This window comes from Cupressus sempervirens, chromosome 2 (assembly GCF_028749045.1).
Source record: "Cupressus sempervirens isolate cs-2001-9-10 chromosome 2, ASM2874904v1, whole genome shotgun sequence".
Classification (NCBI taxonomy): Eukaryota; Viridiplantae; Streptophyta; class Pinopsida; order Cupressales; family Cupressaceae; genus Cupressus; species Cupressus sempervirens.
In genome coordinates, this window is record NC_143119.1 from 464,610,885 (window position 1) to 464,634,457 (window position 23,573).

The following is a 23,573-nucleotide window of genomic DNA, read 5'->3' on the forward strand; positions in this document are numbered from 1 at the left end:
GTGTGCTCATTGATAATGGAGCTGGTTTAAACATTGTCTTTGCTACTCTGCTTAGATAATTGGACTATTCTAAAGAGTCCATTGATCCCCATTACAAGATAACTATCAAAGCATATGATGAAGTTGAGCAAAAATATTTAGGTCTTTTAGTGTTGCCTCTCTGCATTGGCCTTGTAGAAAGGGATGTCACTTGTCAGGTCGTTAACATTCCCTTAGCTTACAATATTCAGCTAGGAAGATCATGGATACATAAGATGCGAGCTATGCCCTCAACTTATCATCAATGCATAAAATTCCCATTTCATGGATCTGAAGTCACCATACTTGCAAGTACTAGCTATACTTGTAACATGCTGAAATCTACTAAAAACTATGTGCTTGCTAAAAGAGAATGTATAGACTATCATGATAACAAGCCGAAGCAAATAGAATAGTCATCAAGCTAAAAGAAACTAGAATGGGTCAATATCATATAGAACCAGTTCTATCTTTGACATCTCTTCTTGAGTCTCCCCGCCATTATGGAAGACCATTTGAAGTGAAGAGAACATTTGTGTTGATACCTCAAACTATGTATGATGGTACCTTTTTCAAAGCTACTGTACCTCTTGAGGAGGAAGCTGAAAATAGAGCTATTGCTGCATGGATATACAAAGAGGAGACTCTAGTTGACCTCACTAAATAGTCTTGTCAAATTACTCTTCAAAAGTATGGTCCAGGTCTTATACTCATGAAATGCTTTGGATACAAGAGGACTTGTCCTATTGGATGCAACAAAAAAGGCCTGATTAATCCTATAAAAGTGATAGCTAGAAGGAATCGAGACACACCTAGTTAGGCTTCAAGAAGACTCCCTTCCATCTAAGAATTAACAAATTTATACTAGAACTTGAGAATTCATCTAAAAATGAGTCACAAGCTAAGTTTGATGACCATGAAGACAATGTTGATGATGAGGATCCTTATCCTTATCCCATTCTGGATGGTCTTGCTAAGATTTTGATAGAATTGGATGAATTTGTACCACAGGTCAACACCATGGATGGTGATAGTGTTTCTTCTGATGATACTATTGATTCACATCATACCCAACAAGAACAAGGATAATCTAGTCACGCTCTACATATTGAGTACCTATGCAAAAATCCAAAGTATGAAGGAGAGTTTGTGCCTGTCACTATTGGGGAATTTTATAGTTTAGCACCATGTAGCATAGATTCTCAAGAGTATGAATTTGATTCTCTCTTAAAAGAAACTATAGACAAAGACATAGATCAAGTTCATGTCTATGAAAATCTCCCCAAAATAGGTGAATCATCTAGGGTTAGGTCAGATAAGTCTTATCTAACTAGTGTCATCGAGTCTTTGATTAATGATGTTAGAACTCAAAGGTATTTGAACACACTTGCGAACGAAGTCACTCTAGGTCTCAAATTTCTTGTCCACTCATTTGATGATTATATTATGAACACTATTGAACCCACCACATCTCTTTCACTGACCTATCCTAAGCTCATAGACTGGAATTCCAGTGCATCTAGTGAAGTCCCTACATTCTAGAATGATTATGCTCTTGCCTATTACTTAAATGCTTTGAACCTATAACATCTTCCAATAGCACAAAAAGCATCAACATGACTAAAGATGACATCAAATATCTCAGTCATACAATAAAAAAGAAAAGAAATAAAAGGTCTGACGGTGAAAACTACATTGTGGAAGTGTTAGTATCTAAAATAGTAAAAATAAAAGACATATCCAAGGGTGAAAACCTCTTTGAGGCACCTACAAATGAGATATTTGATGCACTTCCTAGTCATTTTCAGGAAAGATCATCAGTGTTGATAGAACCAACATAGCTGGTAAACTTGGGAACAGAGGAACAACCTCACATGATACATCTTGCATAGTCACTATATCCAAAAGAAAAAGAGGAATTCATTGCCTCCTTCTAAGAAAAAAGGATAAAATTTGCATGGACATAATTAGACATGTAGGGATTAGATCCTGATCTCATAATGCATCACTTGTCTATTGTGCTAGGGGTTAAACCATTCAAATAGAAACTTAGGAAAATGCATCCTAATGTTGCATTACTAGTCAAAGTTGAATTGGAAAAGCTTCTAAAAGCTAGTTTCATCCATGCTATTGATTACACTAAATGGATATCAAACATTATTCCATTCTCCAAGCATGAAAAATCTATTAGATTTTGTACAGATTTTTGAAATCTGAACTTAGCATGTCCGAAGGATGATTTTCCACTCCTTAACATTGATATAATAGTGGACATGATAGTAGGATATGAAATGTACTCACTCATGGATGTATTTTCTGGTTATAATCAAATTAAAATTACACCAAAAGATTAGGAAAATACTACTTTCACTTGTGCATGGGGAACTTTCTGTTGGAACATAATGCGATTTTCTCTGAAAAATATTATTGCTACATATGAGAGGGTAGTTACTACAATTTTTCACAACATGATGCATAAAACAATGGAAGACTATGTGGATGATACTCTGGTTAAGAGTGCAAAACACAACACTCATCTTTAAGATTTGGGACACATCCTAGATTAGATGGAGAAATTCAGTCTAAGACTTAATCCCAAGAAATGTGCATTTGGTGTAACATATGGGAAACTACTTGGTTACATTTCTTTGCAAAAGGAATCAAGGTTGATCCAGAGAAAGTTCAAGTAATCATGGATATTCCTCTACCTCATAATATCAGTTAGATGAGGGGCTTACAAGGAAGACTTCAATCCATTCATAGAATCATCCCACAACTGGAGGATAGGTCACAACCTTTCACCAAGACTCTGCACAAAGGTGTGAAATATAATTGGAGTCAAGATTATGATTAGAGCCTACCACAAATAAAGAAATATCTTTCTAATCCATCAATTTTGATGCCCCCTATCTATGGGAAGCCTCTTATTTTTTACATCTTAGCAATAGAGACATCTCTAGGTATCTTGCTAGCTCAAGAAGACAATGCTAACAAGGAAAGAGCTATTTACTATCTTAGTTGCATATTGATCTCTTATGAAATGAATCATAGTATCATCAAGAAGGCTTACATGGTAGTTGTCTTCACTTCCCAAAAGCTGAGACACTACATGCTTTCTCATACTACATGACTAGTTGCTAAAATTGATCCACTGAAATACTTATCAAGGCAACTCTCATAGGGAGGCTGGCTAAGTGGGTCATGATCTTGAGTGAGTTTGAAATTTAGTATGTTGAATGGAAGGCTACCAAAGGACAAGAAATTGCTAATCAATTAGTAGAGGCACCAATGAAAAGTCTTATCCTACTAAACATTGACATTTTTGATGAATCAATTCTAATGCTTACACACCAAACTTGGGTGATGTTCTTTGACAGTTCTTTCACACAATAGGGATCCAATGTTGGGCTACTATTCATAACACCTCATAGGTACTCACTACCTAAGCTGTACAAGATTTTTTTTCCTTTTACAAATAATATTGCATAATATGAAGCTCTCATTAATGGCATGAAGATTATAGTTGAATGGAGAGTGGATGAGTTGAACATCTTTGGTGATTCCCAACTTATAATTAACCAGGTCAAAAATGTATATTAGACAAAGGATGATAAATTGATACCATATAAATGCATGGTGGATGACCAAAAGAAATACTTTGCTCATATCACTTTTCAACAAGTTCCTCAGGCAGACAACAAATCAGTTGATGCCATAACTACTCTTGCTTCAATGTTACAGATGTTAGAGAATGATCTTGGACACAAGTTCTAGGTGGAAAAATTACTTTACCTTGCCTATAATTGCCTTGAATCTTGGATGGTCTATTCTATTATAGGACATGATTCATCCCACTACCACCATATATACTCTTACCTACATGATTAAACAATTTTGAATGGTCTAACCCGAAATGAAAAATGTCACTTTTTCTGTAGTGCTTCATGATATGTTAATATTATTAATGACTTGTTTAGGAGAGATCTTGATGGAACACTCCTTAGGTCTCTAGAACCTAATGAGTCCAAACATGCATTAATAGATGCACATAAGAGCATTTGCGGATCTCACTCTAATGGCTTGACACTAGCTTGTAAACTTATTAGAGCTGGTTACTATTGGATGAATATAGAGCAAGGGGTAATCAAATATGCCAAGTCCTGCAAAAAATGCCATCTCCATGGGAATTAGATTCACACTCTAGCAAGGGAGCTGATTCCATCCATCATGTTTTGGCCATTCCAACAATGGGCCTTTGATCTTGTGGGTCAGATTCACCCATCTTCTTCAAATGGACACAAGTTCATCATTACAACTACAGATTATTTCACTAAGTGGGTAGAGGAAGTCCCTTTCTCTATAGAAAATGGAAAAAATATAGCTCTGTTCATCATGAATTACATCATATGTAGGTATGTTGTACCTTCCTCCATTATTACTAACAATAGAGGATAGTTTAAAAACAAGGATCTTAAGGAGTTATGCTAAAAGTTTAGAATCACACAACACTGGTGTTGTATTTATTACCCTTAGGGTAATGGTCAATTGAAAGCATGCAACAAAGTGATCCTTAAGATTTTGCATCGCACAATTAACAAATCTAGAAGGGACTGGCACCTTTAGATTAATCCAACATAATGGATGTAGAACCAGAAAATAGGCTAATATCTAACATACTATGAGAAAATCACAAACTCATTAAACATACATTGATACCCTCTAGTCTACCATGAAAGCCAAATAAACAAAAGAAAGAACACAAAGTTAAAACTCCCTCTTTCATTTGTAGCTCCCATGTCCTTCTTTCTTCTCCATGTGATGTAGCTCCAATTGCCTAATACACACAATTAGGAAGCAAAATTCTATGATAATGATAATGCTATGAGAATAATAGAAGATGTGATTTAAGCTTGAGAGAGCAAAGGATAAAGACTTAGAACCTAGGGGCCTTGAAGGACCTCGGACTTAGGGACTAGAAATGAGAGGAAGAATGCTCATTTTATAATCAACACACACGATGAGAGCATTGGAATTGTCACCTTGGATATGCAACATGGTAAGAGATTCCTTTGAGAGTCCATGACACATATGACACAAGATGATATATGTAGGATTGTATGACACTTGGAAGTCAAACATGACTAAAAATGGAAGAGGATCTATGATGTGTCATGTAAAACCTCAAACCCACTTAAAGCCAAGAATCCATGATAATGGAAGCCAAATAAGGACATGTGTAAGGGAATAAGAATATATTGATTATGACATATCTTAGCAAAGTGTAAATGGGGAATCCATGATTTTTCATGCCCATGTGTCACGATGATGTCAATATTATGTGAGATATTTGAATTAAAAATCCATTATTCCACACAAATAGAAAATAGTAAAAATGGAATTAATGGTGGAAAGTATGATTTAGGAAATTATGAATTTCAATGGTTTGTGAGTGATGAATCAATTAATTAATAAAATTAATTAATTGAGGATGTTAGTTAGGAAGAATAATTAGCAAGACGAGATGAAAATGATTGGGATAACATAGGATTAAATTATGGGTTATTTAATCCTATAAAGAAAATTAATAGATGATTGGCCAATTTGATTAAATAAGTGTGATGATATCCTTTGATGAAGAGGTAGATTGACTCGGATGATGATAGGTAGACAAAAGCCATGGTAAAATTTATTGATTGAGTAAAATTGATAACATGCCTGTTACTAAAATTCTACACATGCTGAATTTTACTTCAAGTAACATTACAGAAAGAAATATCCATTTTTGATTGATTTACATTGTATCATTTTGAAAGCATATAAAAATCAAGAGCAGAAGGAAATACAATGTTCATTGTATAAATCATCAAATAATATGTACAATTTTCAATTTTACAAAGTATGAAATGAATGGAAAAATATTGGAAATGAGAATCTCACACAAGCCGTGAGTCTAACTACTATCTTTCATACATATTGAGAACAAGAAAGATACAACCCAGGAAGATAGAGTCAGAGGTAACCATTCATTATCTTTTCAACTTTTGATTGGTTATATAATCTTTGATGACACTCCTCGTCCAGCCCCCAATCTACTAAATTTTGGTCTCCATTCTCCTACATGAGAAAATAAAATGGAGTTAGATCTTGAAAAGATCTAAGCAATGATTGATTACCTACAACTATGTACTAACACATGCTATATATTTCCTATTCTGAATACATATAAAAAGCAATAAAGTGTATTCTAAGTGTAAAAGCATGTTGATTTCATAAGTAGTAGGTGCAAATCATACAAGGATAGTTTTTGAGTGTCATGAACCTCTGCTTGAACCTCAAAAAATACTATTTCAAATATCAAGAAAAATATGGGTAATGAAGGAAAAGGCCATGGCTACTTTAAAGGTGGAAAAGAGGAAAAAAATTATCAAAACAAAAAACTACTATAAAGAATAAGATATCAGTGAGGAAAAGCCCAGAGTCTCTAGAAAAGAGGATTTTTTTAATCAAAATAGAAAACCACTATAAAGCATGAGATATCAATGAGGGAAAGCCCAGAGTCTCTAGAATTACAACAACTACCTAAACTACCATTCATTAACCCTTGCAATGTATTCTATTCATTGAATCCAAGTGGAGACTTCAATATCACAAAAACTACATTTGAGGATTGGTTCAATAGTTAGCAAGGCTAGATGGGTAAATCTGGAGAAATTCCAACTCCAGAGGAGTGTATTCTAGCTCTCCAAAAACATGACCTTTTTGTCTACATGGGATATAAGGAAGATAATATGCCTAAGGTGATAAGGGGAGTTTCAGCTTGAGTGGTGCAAATATTTGCAAATTTGATAAGTAATTCAATCAAGTTGATTTCATCGGGACATATTATATTATGAGGATGGTGTGAATACTCAACAATAAACAAGATAAGAGATAGAGAATCTGAAAATGAAAGAGATTCTTGGAAAACACTTCAGAGTTTGCAGAGCATCAAGGGTGGCAGTGACAGTGCTTTGCCAGGGTTTAGAAGATTTTGGATGGTCTTAGTTTGGTTGCCAAATTAGCAAAAAAAGAGCATCTTATGCAGGGAATAGGCTTACACTTGGAGGCAACAAGCCAAATAGTTATATTAGTTGTGGCTATAGAAATCCTTTCTTTGGATCATTTGACTGCCATCTATTTTCCACACCAAAGAGGAGTTTGCAAAAAAAAGTCCAAGTTGCTGCAGATTATTCAAATTCAAAGTCTAATTCTCTTAAGCTCCAAGGAGAGCTTGGCTACCATCCCTAGGAAGCACTAAATGATTATGAAAATGTTGAGAAAGGAAAATTAAAGTTGAAAGATGCTAAAATTGCTAGAACTATTATTGAGGTTAATCATAAAGCAACACTTATGTTTTCAAATATAATAGATGATGAACCGCAGGATAGCAAATTCTGGCCAGAAGTAGACCATGTGACTGATGAGCATGGAGAGATATACCTTCAGGTAGATGATGATCAAGATGTTTTGCAGAGACTTAGTATCAACAGTATTCTTGTGATTGTGTTCATTGGACTGGATAATGTACAACATTTTAATGGACTTGAAACAACAATGCATAGAATTAACAATGAATATGATATTGAGGCAATCAGTGATAGTGATACTGAAATTGAGGATGACTTTGATGACTTTTATGAGGACTAGATTTCTTTCCTCGAAGAGGAGTCATATTTTTTTGAGTCATTAGGAAATTGGGTGAATCTAAAAACCATGCGTTACATTCATCCTATATATTTTTCTAGGAAGATGGTAGAGGTGGTATCTACCAATGATTTAGAAAATGATAGCTGAGGCATCTACCACACACCCTTTGAAATGTATAGCAAGGTTGCTGCTAGCAAAAGAGAAATTTGAAAAAAAAACCTAGAAGGATGCATGGTAATGAGAAAAAAGCACAAGGAGCATCATGATAAAAAGAAACAATAATATATGTAGTAGTCCTTGTAAAGTCATCAATGATTACAATACATGCAGAAAAATCCTTCAACAATGGCGGCCAACAAAAATATTTCAAACAACAACTGAAAAATGCATCAAAATACCTTTCAAAAAATAACAATGGCGGCTTTGAGACTATCATTTTTCATTTTTGAAGATAACAAGTTCAATAATAGTGGCCATAGGATCAAACAAAACCCAACAAACCCTATCCTCTCAACTTCTTCCTTTACTGTGGAAAATTCTTCATCGATGAAGTTAAAAATAAAAGGAAACTTAGGGTATATGAACCATATATTATGCCCTTTATCATTTTTTACTTTCTTTTGAAGTCCACGGGCTATGTATGGGATTCTAATCCCTTTTGAAGAGCATTAGTATTTGTGTCATGAGAAAGGGGGGTTTTTTATTTTAAGCTTTGTATAATGCCTTAGGTTTTAGTTAGGGGGATTGTTTAAGTATTTTCTTTTTTTCATAATTATTATTGTAAAGGAGAATATTTAAATGATATGGTCATAAATCATTTACTATTTCTTCTATTTTTTAATGCAAAAAGGAGGTGATTGGATTAATTTCATGTTCATGATCTTCAAAGAAGGAGTCAATTTGAAAACATTAGGAGCCTTTTTAGGGAGAAGTTTGGGGGTCAAATTTGTCTTTACTAAGTTAGTTTGGTGGTCTTTATGACCAGTTGGAGTATTTTGGGGTGGTTTCTGATGAGTCATGAGGGTAGTTATAGGTTAGTAAAGTCTTATGAGTAATGAGACTTCATTTTTAGAAGTTTCTAAGCCCTCATTTCTGGGCTATCTTTTAGCATTCGACCCAAGTGTTGGGTTTGTATTTAGTGAGTTTTTTCAACTCATTTTGGGAGTTCTGATTATGTAGAGAAGTTTTTGTGACTACTTCTAGGTCCTTAACTTTATTTGCAGAGTTTTTAATTCATTGTAGAAGCTTAATACAGATGACAACAGTTGTGTTTATGCTATTGTGTGTCAATTTTTGAACCTTCTTTCTTTCTACAATTCTGTGTGTAGTGTCAGAATAATTTGATAAAGCAACTTGTGAACTGTTATTGTTCCTTGTTATTTGGTCTCATTCAAGAACCTAGTTGTAGAGGAGTAAGTCTATTTGCAAGTTGTAATCTATGTTCTTGAAAGCCTTATTACAAATTACTTATGCAAATCTTTATAGAAGGAAGTGATTTATTTTTACTTTAAGTAGCTAAATAGTCCTTCTCTATCATTTGTACCTAAATTTTCATATCACTTTTGGTGTATCACCCATTTGTTAGTTTAAACTGTAGGTTTTAGGTTTATTTTTAGTAACTTCTTCCCCTTTTTCCCACAAGTTTAGATTAGGATCATGGAAATGTGATTGAATATTCAATAGGAGCCGACCTAGAAATCAAAGGTTTCACTTCAATCACTTGTCCCACCAAGAAGTGATTCCCATATTATGCCAGAGTTACTGAACTTTTTTCAGTTTAGTACTAGGTGCAAATTCTGGCACTTAACAATTTAAGCATGCTTGATGGGACTAAAGAAGTCCAAATTTTAAATTTTATACTAATTTGATATGTTTTCAATATAGGACAAACCTGAAAGGGGTTATTTTGAAGTATATCTAGCAATTTTGAAGAGAATATTTACTGGTTTTCAACAGATGTAATTGTTGTTGTGAGAAATTTGAGCCTAGTTTCTTGTTAGGTTTTCATGGAAAAATGTCTTATTACTCTCCATTTCATAATGGTTCTCTGTTTTCATCATTTCATGAACCTCACCAACAAGTTCCATACATTTACCACCCTCCCACCCCTACTAAAGTTGCATGATAGCATGCTTGTAAACAACCACATGAGACTCATCCTCATAATCCTCAAAATCAGTCCAAGGCTTTTTCAGATATAAATTTGGATGATATATGTACAAATTTCCAGTAGCAAATGAGGTCTCTAGACCAAGAATATGAGTACAATATGCAGCAGAAAAACTTTCACTATTAGTCTTATTTGCAGTAGCAAGAGGGGGAAGCTCAGGTTCATCATGAAGAAGTACTTGCTCAACAAAATAGAGTAAAGGAGGAGCAAATGAAATTGCTACTTGCATGAGTACAAGAGCTTGGGGCTCAATCAGTAGTCCATTTTCCTGTTCATCCTATGAGTGAAGAAGTTGATTCCAAGTGTTAAGGTAGAAACTTCTTATGAATCCCCAACTTAGTTTTTGAAGCCAAAGGTTCTATTTTTCAAGGCTTATAGTTCAACTAATCTAGTACAACATCCCTTGAAAGAACCCTTGAATGAGCATAGACAACCAAGTCATTTTTTTAGTCTCCCTATTCAATCATGTCAAGAATCTGTTAGTAATCAAAATGTTTAGCAAATATGGCCACTTTCATGGACCAGGTATCCTATTTATGAAATGCCAAATATTTTCAAGGATACCCCATATGAGCCAATCCAAAGTCAAGAGAGTCAAAATGTGGTCACTACAATTCATTCAAAACTATGAAATGGAGAAATAACTGTGGAAGCCCAGTTGGGACAGCTAGTTTGTGAACAACATGATGAAGAAACTCCATTAGTTATAGGAAAAGACACAGGTTAAGAGGAAGTAATTAAGTGTTTCTTTGATGAATTACCCCTATTTATAGAGCAAAAGAGGAGTATTGATGTTCAAAATGTATCCATCCAAGCTTTGCAATAGAAGGACATAATGCTGAAGATACACTTGACAAAGTATCCACTCAAGATATGGAAGATGACGAGATTTAGGGAGAGGAGTTTTTTGATAGCTTTATCAAAGATTTTTGTGAAAATATTGTTGTTGAAATTTCAGGGTGTGAACCTATTGAAGAAATTCCTATATTGGAAAACACTCTTCTTGAAAATTTTCTTGCAGAGTTCAAGTTTGAACCTCTTATTGAGAATGTTCTATAGGCTGATAGCTTAGGTAAGCTATTGAATGTTTTGATAGAAGATGGTGATCCTCTAACTTAGGAGGAGGAGATTATATGGAAAGAAATTATGTAGGGGAGTCATGATGAACTGCAACAAGGAGCCAATAGGTTAAGGACAAACTTTATTATCTCTAGAAGCTACCCCATCAGGCACTTAGCAAGAATGGAGGCCAAAAATGAAGGATTAGTCAAACAAGAAATTGAACATGATCATCATTGAAAGATGAAGCTAAGGATGCATTTTCAGCTAAGCTGGACCAATTTCAACTCATTCCTACATTCATGAGTAGTCATACAATTGATCAGTTAAAAGAGGTTTGTGTGTTTACATCTATCATTCTATACATAGTGCACCAACCATTTTGTTATCTATATGTCTTTCATGTATTCTCTACCATCTTTGAGTGCAAATTTTATTGCAAATTGAGAAGAAAAGGCAGCTATTTCTCAAAACTTGTGAATGAATTTATTTGATCAAGCTTCTATGCTAGTTAGATTAGGGTAGGTTAGGTGTTTCTTTGTTTTTCCTAAGTGTTGTCCAAGCACATGTCAATTTTTGTTTTCTATCCTAGGTTAGTTTCTTGTTTTATCATTTTCGGTTAGTCAAGTTATTGGTTTATATTGTTAAGCCTCATAATTTGCCCATCCCATTCATGCTCGCATCAATACATGTGTTTAAATGCCTACACATACTTAGTATACACATGCATACACATATACATAATATTGCAGCTACTCAAAGTCCTATTGTCAACCTTACATACATGCATATCCACATATCTACTATTCACATGCATGCATTCAAACACATGCGTTCATCTACACATAACTAAGATGATCAAATGATGAAGGTTTTAGCTTCTAAAGCTATTACTTGAGTTTGATTATGCATATCCATCAACCTAATAAGAGTCTTATTAAGCTCACATGCATGCATTCAAAACTCAAGCATCAACTTTAGAAGTTAGTTTGTATCAGGTCTAGGTGCTAGAAGATGCATAATTTTAGACTCCATGCCCAATGAATAAGAGCAAACTAGTCAAATGTCTAGCAGGAAGACATCCAATAGAGGTTACCAAAAATGTTACTAAAATTCTACACATGCTGAATTTTACTTCAAGTAACATTGCAAAAGGAAATATCCATTTTCAATTCATTTACATTGCATCATTTTGTAGGCATATAAAAATCATGAGCAAAAGGAGATACAATGTTCATTGTATAAATCATCAAATGATATGTACAATTTTCAATTTTACAAATTATGAAATGAATGGAAAAATGATGGAAATGAGAATCTCACACAAGCCGTGAGTCTAACTACTATCTTTCATACATATTGAGAACAAGAAAAATACAACACAGGAAGATAGAGTTAGAGGTAACCAGTCATTGCCTTTTCAACTTTTGACTAGTTATATAATCTTCAATGATGCTCCTAGTCCAGCGCTTGATCTAGTAGATTCCAGTCTCTATTCTCCTTCATGGGAAAATAAAATGGCATTAGATCTAAAAAATATCTAAGAAATGACTGATTACCTACAACTATGTACCCACACACGCTATATATTTTCTATTCTGAATACATATCGAAAATAGTAAAGTGTATTCTAAGTGTACAAGCATGTTGATTTCACAAGCAACAGGTGAAAATTATACAAGGATAGTTTTTGAGTGTCACGAGCCCATGCTTGAACCTCAAAAAATACTATTTCAAATATCAAGAAAAATATGGGTAATGAAGGAAAAGACCATGGTTGCTTTAAAGGTGGAAAAGAGGAAAAAAATTATCAAAATAGAAAACTACTATAAAGCACAAGATATCAGTGAGGAAAAGCCTAGAGTATTTAGAATTACAACAGCTACCTAAACTACCATTGATTAACCCTTGTAACATATTCTATTTGTTGAATCCAAGTGGAGACTTCAATATCACACAAACTGCATTTGAGGATTGGTTCAATAGTTAGCAAGGTTGGATGGGTAAATTTGGAGAAATTCCAACTCCAGAGGAGTACATTCTAGCTCTCCAAAAACATGACCTTTTTGTCTACATGGGATATAAGGAAGGTAATATGCCTAAGGTGATAAGGGGAGTTTCAACTCGAGTGGTGTAAATATTTGCAAATATGATAAGTAATTCAATCAAGTTTATTTCATCAGGAAATATTATATTATGAGGATGGTGTGAATACTCAATAGTAAACAAGAAAAGAGATAGAGAATCTAGAAATGAAAGAGATTTTTGGTTACCACTTTAGGGTTTGCAAAGTATCAAGGGTGGTAGTGACAGTGCTTTGCCAAGGTTTAGAAGATTTTGGATGGTCTAAGTTTGGTTGCCAAATTAGCAAAAAAAGAGCATCTTATGCAGGGAATAGGCATACACTTGGAGGCAACAAGCCAACTAGTTACATTAGTTGTGGCTATAGAAATCCTTTCTTTGGATCATCTAACTAGTATCTATTTGCCAAACCAAAGAGGGGTTTGCGAACAAAAGTCCAAGTTGCTACAAATTATTCAGATTCAAAGTTTGATTCTCTTAAGCTCCAAGGAGAGCTTGGCTACCATCCCTAGGAAGCACTAAATGATTATGAAAATGTTGAGAAAGGAGAATTAAAGCTAAAAGATGCTTAAATTGCTAGAACTGTTCTAGAGGTTAATCATAAAGCAACACTTATATTTTCAAACACAACAGATGATGAATTGTAGGATAGTAAATTCTAGCCAGAAGTAGACTATGTGACTAATGGGCATGGAGAGATATACCTTGAGGTAGATGATGATCAAGATATTTTGCAGAGCCTTAGTATTGGCAGGTATTCCTATGATTGTGTTCATTGGATTGGATGATTTACAACATTTTAATGGACTTGAAACAATAATGCATAGAATTAACAATGAATATGATATTAAAGCAATCAGTGATAGTGATACCAGAATTGAGGATGACTTTGATGACTTTTATGAGGACTAGATTTCTTTCCTTGAAGAGAAGTCAGATTTTTTCGAGTCATTAGGAAATTGGATGAATTTGGAAACCATGCATTACATTCATCCTATATATTTTTCTAGGAAGATGGCAGAGGTGGTATCTACCAATGCTTTAGAAAATGACAGCTAAGGCATCTACCATGCACCCTTTGAAACATATAGCAAGGTTGCTACAAGAAAAAGAGAAATTTGAAAAAAATAAAACCCAGAAGGATGCATGGTAATGAGCTAAAAATCACAAGGAGCATCATGATGAAAAGAAACAACAATATATGCAGTAGTCCTTGTAAAATCATCTGTGATTACAATACATGCAGTAAAAACCTTCAACAATGGCGACCAACAATAATATTTCAAGCAACAACTGAAAAATGCATCAAAATACCTTCCAGCAAATAACAATGGCAGCTTCAAGACTATCATTTTTCATCTTTGAAGACAACAAGTTCAATAATAGTGGCCATAGGATCAAACAGAACCTAGCAAACCCTATCCTCTCAACTTCTTCCTTCACTGCAACAAATTCTTCACTGATGAAGTTAAAAATGAAAGGAAACTTAGGGTATTCAAACCATATATTATGCCCTTTATCATTTCTTACTTTCTTTTGAACTCTGCGGGCTATGTATGGGTTTCTAATCCCTTTTGAAGAGTATTAGTATTTGTGTCATGATAAAGGGGGGTTTAAAAATTTTTTCCTTAGGTTTTAGTTAGGGGGATTGTTTAAGTATTTTCTTTTTTGCATAATTATTATTGTAAAGAGAATATTTAAATTATATGGTCATAAATCATTTAATATTTCTGCTATTTTTTAATGCAAAAAGGAGGTGACTGGATTAATTTCATGTTCGTGATCTTCAAGGAAGGAGTCAGTTTGAAAACATTAGAAACCTTTTTAGGGAGAAGTTCGGGGGTCGAATTTGTATTTACTGAGTTAGTTTGGGGGTCTTTATGACCAGTTGGAGTATTTTGGGGTGGTTTCTAATGAGTCATGAGGGTAGTTATGGGTTAGTAAAGTCTTATGAGTAATGAAACTTCAGTTTTAGAAGTTTCTAAGCCCTCATTTCTATGCTATCTTTCTGCATTCGACCCAAATGTTGGGTTTGTATTTAGTGAGTTTTGTCAACTCATTTTGGGAGTTCTGATTATGTAGAGAAGTTTTTGTGACTACTTCTGAGTCCTTAACTTTATTTTCAGTTTTTGAAATCACCGTGGAAGTTTAGTACAGGTGACAATAGTTGTGTTTATGCTATTTTGTGTCAATTTTTGAACGTTCTTTCTTTTTGCAATTCTATCTGTAGTGTCAGAATGATTTAATAAAGAAATTTGTGAACTATTATTGTTCCTTGTTATTATGTCTTATTCAAGCACCTAGTTGTAGAGGAGTAAGTCTATTTGTAGGTTGTAATCTGTGTTCTTGAAAGCCTTATTACAAATTACTTATGCAAATCTTTACAGAAGGAAGTGTTTTATTTGTACTTTAAGTAGCTGAATAGTCCTTCTCTATTATTTGTACCTAAATTTTCATATCACTTTTGGTGTATCACCCATTTGTTAGTTTAAAATGTAGGTTTTAGGTTTATTTTTAGTAATTTCTTCCCCCTTTTCCCACAAGTTTAGATTAAGATCATGGAAATTTCACTGAATATTCAATAGGAGCTAGCCTAAAAACTAAAGGTTTCACTTCAATCATTTGTCCCACCAAGAAGTGATTCCCATATTATGCCAAAGTTACTGAACTTTTTTAGTTCAGTACTGGGTGCAAATTTTGGTACTTAACAATGCCAAGGACACATAACATTTAATTGACATTATAAAATGCTATCGGATCGAGAATGGTTGATAAGGTAGATCATAATAACATCGAAGGACACTATCAATGTTATTGAATGGTTGATAATGCCATGATCTGACACTGAAAGACTTAATAATGTCAAAGATCAAATGATGTGAATGATAGTTTGACCTAACATTGAGAGCCATGATAGTACCAGGGTCAAATTGATAAGATTTGATAGATTGATAGGTTTCCAAGGCACTGAAAGCCACAACAATGCCTAGGATTGGACAAATGATGATTAATTTGGAATGTTTGACATGTTTTGTGATGATTATAGTTGATTTTTGGTTATTCTAGGTTGATTTGGGGTGATTCCAAGTTGATTTCATATGATTCCAAGTTGATTTGATATGATTTCAAAATGATCTACAATTGATATGAAAGAGGATATGAATGATGGCAGACACTATTGAGATATGATCAAGTTGGCCAAAAGATTAGAGTTAGTGGAATGAGATAATGGGATGAGTTAGTATATAAATGTGATGAAACTATAGACACAAACCATTTTTGAGCATATACATTTTTCCCCTCTTTGATACAATGTAATTTAGAGTGTTGTGTCAAAGAACACTAATGGGAAAGCCACAAAAAAATGCCCCAGTAGGGATGATATATATGGGTTACCCCTCAATAAATTGAATAAGATAAGAATATGATAGGTTAATTTCTAAACGACAAGAAGATAAAACTATAGCAACTGACGGATCGCATATCAGAGCTAAAATGTGAAAGTTATGAGGTCTAAAGTGTAGAATGTGGGTCAATCAGGGGCCCAAGAGTAGTTTCAAGGGTTACCACTCAAGATAGTGAAAAAATGATTAAAATATATGTAAATTTTTTCACAATTAAGATACAAATCCAATGCAATTGGTGGATTGAAAATCAGAGTTGAAATGCAAAAGTTATGGGCTCCAGAGTGCAACATAGGGGCTCCAGGAGTAGTTTTGGGCATCCAACTACCCCAAGTGCGCCAAAAATGCACCCAAGTGCACCTTGTGCACACTTGGTAAGCCAAAGTGTGCTATGATAGTACCAAGTGCACCCTAGGCACACTTGGGAAGCTCAAGTGCACTCTGAAAGTGCAGACTACGCCCTAAAAGGTTCGAGAGGCCAAAAGAAACCTGAGTGGACTCAGAATGACTTGAAACTTTGCATGCATGCCCAAAGTGATAGAAAGAGGTCATAACATGGGTGAAATCAGTCAAACATGGTCAAATTTTTTCAATCTTGGTCAAACAAAGGTTAGACCGAGGTTGGACTAGGTAGAAAGCCACAAAAGGTTGACTGATAGTGTGAGATGATGTATGAATGCAAGAGTGCAAGATGAAGATGATTTGGTGTATCATAATACATGAACATGGTGTTGGATGAAAGGGTGAATGATAGAAGATAGAAGAGATGAGATGAGGACCAATTAGAATGAGGTGAAGACTTTTTCTTTCATATAGTGCACTATATGTCAAATGGAGCTTTATTTTGATATGGCAAATGGAATACAATGCATCATGGCATAAAGGGCCAGAGCGCAAATGCAAACCTATTACATAAACAAGCACGATGAAAACAAAAAATGAACTTGTCCTTTCTAAGGAATATATAAATGCCCCAGACTCTCAAAGGTACATTTTAATAGACATAAAATAAAAGATGACCATGAATCATCCTAGCCACTCTTATAGATCAGTTTATATCCTCTATTGGCATAGGAACATGATCAAAGAAAAACAAAGTAAAAATAAATTGCTCACTAAACAATGTGAGCCAATAACTATTCTTCTCCATGATTACTTGCCTTCTAGTGTTTTAAATCTTCAAATAATTTTTGATAGGTTGATCATGTGATGGTTTTGCTTGTGGATTCAGCTGATAGTTTCATAGTGACACGTTGGATTGATTGTTGGTTCACTTTGCTCCAATAGTGTGATTGTCATTGAAGTGCAACACTTTGAGTTTTAGTTTGTGAAAGTGCAAGTGTTTATGCAAAAGGGATGATTATGTACAAGGTTTATTACAAAGTTTTGATGGGTTGTGTGATTTTTAGAGTTTTTTGATGATATTTGATGTTTTTATATTACTAGTTTCTTCATGACATTTTATGATTTTTTAGTGATTTTTTAGGACATTTTATGACTTTTATTGAATTTTAAAGATATTTTATGATTTTTAGTGAAATTTTTTAGGACATTTAATGATTTTTAGTGATTATTTCAAGACATAGCTTCATATAATTGGTTGTTACATTTTTTCTGTTCATCTATTTGTTGTAATATATTCAAGGTACATAGCTTGAACTAATTTTTTTATCTAACAATTTTGTTTTTTGTTAAAAGCTAGAATGAGCAAGGCCCTAAATTAAAAGATCAACTCATAAAAACTATGGAGGAGCTCATACAGAATGATTTTGTTTCTTAATTCCTTATGTTGTGAATTTGAGAACTTACATCATTTTTGCAACTTTAACATGTACTTTTTATTCCATTACATCAAATAGCCTCTTATTATCCCTTTAGACTCGAACATCAACTAAACTCTAAAGCTATCCTTGAAACCATCTATTAGCCCTTGTTACGCCTATTTGCCCATATTGGTAACCTTTAACATTTGGACATATTTTTTATTCAATTTTCATTCAAATGGCTCTAATTTCCATGGTTACTTTGTTTTATGACCTTAAAGTCCCTATTAGTTTTCATGCTACTTTTTAGATCACCTTATGAACCTAGTGTTCCTTTGAACCCCCTACACCAACCCTTAATACATATATGTCCTTGAATTTAACCCATTGGATCATAAATATATCAGTAGCCTCTCAATCAATAAAAAATTGAACCATCTAGCCAATGAGAGAGGTATTTGATGAGATTTTTAAGGAGATTACATTTAGATGTTGACAATGTTGTCAAGCAACATTGAAAACTTTTTGCATTTTACAATGAATTAAACCCAAACCATTTCAAACCTCATACAATAGGTGTAATATGACTCAAAAATGTTCCCAAAACTTAAGAACATAAAAGTATACCCTTACGCCCTTGACTGGTTTGACCATGATGCCTTATGTATGCAACTCAGGCCAATGGTTTTACAATTTGGGTCATTATTACATATCACTTGTTCCATAAATCTATAATTTGGATTAATTTGTTTCATCTGTCTTGGTTTAAGGCAATGCAGAAGGAGGCCCTAGTTCAATATAAAATCTCAATTGATATGCATAGGGCATCATGTGGAGCTGAAAATGCAACATCTTTGCATTTTTGATATAGGTTATTAATGTAAACATGTTGCATTTTTTTAGCTCTACCTATTGTCCATGCATATGGAATGCTATTGCACGTCCATTCTCCATTCAGAGTGGTTGAATCTTATTTTGGATAGGAGGGAGAGAAACCAAAGACATGTGGATGCTTAAGTGGCTACAGACAATGATTCTTCACTATTTACATTGTAGTTCTATTGCTAAATTCTTTTTTGTGACTATTGCTACATTCCACATTTTGATTTTATTACTAGTAATGTTTTGTTTCCTTTGTTGAAATGTGTCAGGCCTTCATTCACTAAAATTGATCTTTGCTAATTGCAACCATATTGGTAACATATTCATCTTAATCTTCTAAAAGTTGTTATTATAATGCTAATTGATCATGATTTCATTGTATTTAGTTGCAGGGTACCGAGTAGCAGAATTGATAAACTATAGCTAGAGTGCCCAAGTTTGACAATATTGATACTTGAGGTTTGTTACTACACTAATGATCCCTTTTTTAAATTTATGATTTGGTTAAAAAATTAGTGGTTTAAATTTCAATGTTAAAAGCATTTTAGTTATAAATTATTTTTGTATCATGTCATTATTATCTCTCACAAGCATTATTGTCATTATTATAGATGAGGATGCTCCAATTTTGAAGTCTCCAACATGGTTGGATCACTTTTATCAAATGATAGGGATAGATAAATCTTCCCACAAAAATGTTGAAAGCACCATCATTGCACATAATCTTGTCTTCAATTGATATATCAAAGAATGTATGGCGAGTCATGTGTTGCTTCTTAGAATGTTTGTTTCACTTACTATTTCAAAGAAATCTTAGTTTTCTTTGGTTAAAGAAATTAGCTTGCAATATGTGGAGGATTTTTTGAAAATCATAGGGTGAATAGATACTTGCTTACTAACAATGAAGTCCCATTTCGTATAATTTATCAAGTGTAATTAAAGGGTGTATTATTTTCATTTTGCTAAGAAAATGAAGGATTCTTTGTTCATATAACTAAAAATGTAGGGAAACATAAAACTGAAGAATGCCTGGATTATGAAATATCAAAGCATTAGCCAATTCCACACCATTGGACAATCAGGGAGTGTTAAAAAATAACATATCAAACTATTTAGTTATCAACTACCAGGTATCTAGCTACATTCAAGAAAGAAAATAATGCATTGACATGAATCCTAAAAATCAACCCAAGTTGGCTTATGTCATAAGTGTGTTATATCTTGATTCATCCCCTTAACTTCTAGCTTAGTATCCCACTTCATGAATTTAATTTGGTCTCTCTCTCTCTCTTCATAGAATGAAGCCTCCAAGATATTGGGGGTGTGTTGGTAGCTCCAACAGTTTCTAGGGTCTTTTTCTTATGGGAATGGTCACAACAGTTTTAACAAGGGCTAGGTTGGAAGAAGCTATCGGAGCATGCTTTTTCATGAAGGCCCAAGAAATTAGGGGTTGTGGTGGACTTTGATAAGAATGTCCTCAGAGAGAGGCACTAGGAGAGATCCAACTTTGAAAGTTTGTCATTGATTTTAAAAAAAAGAACTATGATATTTTGACAATGCCTATCGTTGATGGCATGAAAAGCTCATCAATAACAATTTCCTAATCATCAATATTTTGACAAGGCCTGTCATCAAGGGCATGACAAGCTCGTCAATAAAAATTTCCTAAATGTCAAATTTTAGATGAGAACTGTCATCGATAATAATGTTGTATTTTTCAAAGTTTCAACATTTCCTAATAGATGTTTGATGTCACCCTGTGATAGAGATTGGGATTATTCTTGACGGGGTTGTCCATTGATATGTTGACAACACTAGATTATGTCAAATTTTTTAAAAAACTATAGCAATGTTTTTTTTTACCATTGTTCATTGAAATATCGACTACCACTTGTCGAAAAATAGGTCCAAATTTACTAGTGGGGGTTTGATCAAGTAGATTAAGATTTTAAATGTTTTTTTGATTCAATAGAGGGTCACCATTTTTTCTATGCACCTCAGGCTCAAATGGACTTTACCATTGAGTTTGTAGTGCATGAAAACTCCTATTTTCATTTAAAGTTTGTCTAATTTGGCCATGGTCAGACTCTAACACAAAAAGAATTGCCTCAATGTCATGCAACCTTGTACACACTTTCCAAGACACAAATTTTTAAATCTTACAAAAAAAAAAAACAAATTCTTGAAAAAAAGTGCAATATTTATTAAAAATGTCACACCTATTGAAAATAATTGTTCAATTTTATATTATCTTTGATGCTATACAAAATGTCAAGTCTTCACTAGTCAATATTTGTCAAGCTCGATGAAGATAATTTCCAATGTCTGTTGAGTTCATTCGGGCACCAAAGAGCAGTTGGCATGGAACCAGTGTTAACCGAGTTCACTTGGTTACTAAAGGAAGTTTAAAGAAAGTATTTTTCTGAGTTAGTGTTGACCAAGCTGGGTTGTCTAACGAAGGATTTTCTTGAATCAACATATTTAGTTTGATGAATTTATTTGTGAAGTCTAGCCGAATTAAAGGATGATTATTGAATATTTGAAAATGTGTTCAAGCCAACTTGATAAGGTAAATGATATAAGTATAAGGTCAATTTGTGGGATTGAATATATAAAAGAATGGGATTGAAAAGAGAAATCAAGGAAGAAAAATGGAAGGATATTAGAGTATCTTGAGTTGATCGAACTGCAAAGTTTTATTTGATCAAGGAGGATCAAGTATTCAAGCTAGAATAGAGATCTGAAATCAGCGATTCAGTTGCATCAGCAATCAGGTTGTATCATTATTACTCTCTAATAATTTTAGTAGTGTATCAAATCTCTTAATAGAGTTATCTTAACAACTATTTTCCAAATCCTCTAAGAAGGCGACATTTCTAGATTGAAGTGTCTAAAGACCTCTAACAAGGCCACTCCTAATAGAGTGATTAAATCCTTTACTAGGGTTACACCTAATAGTTTATTTTGTAACATAGGGTTGGATCTTAATAGGGCTCACTATAGAAGAGTGAAAGTTAGTAATTAGTTATAATCGGTGGTTTTTCCCAAATTGGGTTTGCATGTTAAATCCTAGTGTCATATGTGCTCATGTTATTTTCTTTATGATTCTACAACTAAGTTAATTAAGGTTAACCATATTAAACTTCTTAAGAAGTAGTTATTTCAATGATTACTAAGTAACAATAATTTTTAGTGTTTGTCAAGTAATTCAGTGCTAAGTAACAACAATATTTTCAATTTTAGTAGAGTTTGGTTTTTTATTTGTGTTGAAATCTAAGGTATCTGGGATATATTTTTTTAGTAAATGATTCACCACTCCCCTCTCAGTTACTCTTATTATATTTTCAACAATTTGTATAAGATCTTTTGGTGCTTGCAAAGAAGATTTCAAGGACCTAACATAAAGATTAAGATGTCTTACAAAAGGGAAATCCCTAAGCTAAACAAAGATAACCTCAAGGCATGGCAAGAACTCATGAGATTGAATTTGGAAACCATTGGAGACTCAGGCCTAAAGTACCTAGACACCAAGTATGTGGCACCTGCTGAAACTATGACTGGTGAAGAAATTAAAGAAAAGAAGAATTGTAACATTATGATGGTTGATATTGCTTCAACTCTCAACTATGATGAATTGGATGAAGTCAAAGACTATTGTAATGCTTATAAGATGTGGATCAAGCTGAAAGCTATCTATGGAGGTGATGAAAATGTAAGGAGAGCTAAGGTAAAAAGTCTCAGAGGTCAATTTGATTAGATGAGGATGAGAGAGGATGAGAACATTAAAAAATATAGTGATAGAATCAAAGCTAGCGCGTGTGCAATCAGAGTCATAGGAGGATAGATAGATGATGGAACAATGGTAAGAAAGGTTCTCAGAACACTTCTTCCTATATATGTAATTGGAGTTTCAAAATTTCAAAAAATGAGTAAGAATTATATATCATTGGATGTGCTAGTGGGAAGGTTGACAACATTTGAGTTGGATAACTATGATAATTATGTTCCTAACTCTAGCAACCTTGAGTCTGTATTTCAAGCCAAGCTATCATTGAAGAAGAAAGCTACAAAATCTAAAAGGCAATTTGATAGTAAAGATGAAGATGGTTCTGATGAAGATCTTGAAGTCATTGAAGCATTACTTGCAAGAAGATTTCCCAAGGGTAAAGGAAATTACAAAGGTAAAATTCCTTTGATCTTCTTTTCTTGTGAAGAGGTTGGTCACATTGTTTCAATGTGTCCAAATAGAGAAGAAAAAGAAGAAAAGAAAAATGGAAAGTACAAGGGCAAGAAGGACTTTAAAAGCTACAAGGACTATAAAGACAAAGGTAAGAAATCTTGTCACATTGCTAAAGATTCTGATAGTAGTGAAGAAGATGATTAAATGGTCGACATTGTTGTTAAGGATGAATCAAATGATGAGAATGATAAGATGGAACTTATCTCACATATTAGTAAGAATGATACATGAATTAATGATAGTGGTGGTTTTCACCATATGACTGGTGA

The 23,573-nt window shown here is 33.7% G+C and overlaps 2 pseudogenes; both read left to right on the forward strand.

Annotated features, from left to right (window-relative positions):
• Window positions 1–6,963: 6,963 nt before the first annotated feature.
• On the forward strand, window positions 6,964–7,851 carry LOC149573056 (uncharacterized protein At3g49140-like; annotated as a pseudogene).
• Window positions 7,852–13,185: 5,334 nt separating this feature from the next.
• LOC149573057 (uncharacterized protein At3g49140-like) lies at window positions 13,186–14,074 on the forward strand (annotated as a pseudogene).
• The last annotated feature ends 9,499 nt before the right edge of the window (window positions 14,075–23,573 follow it).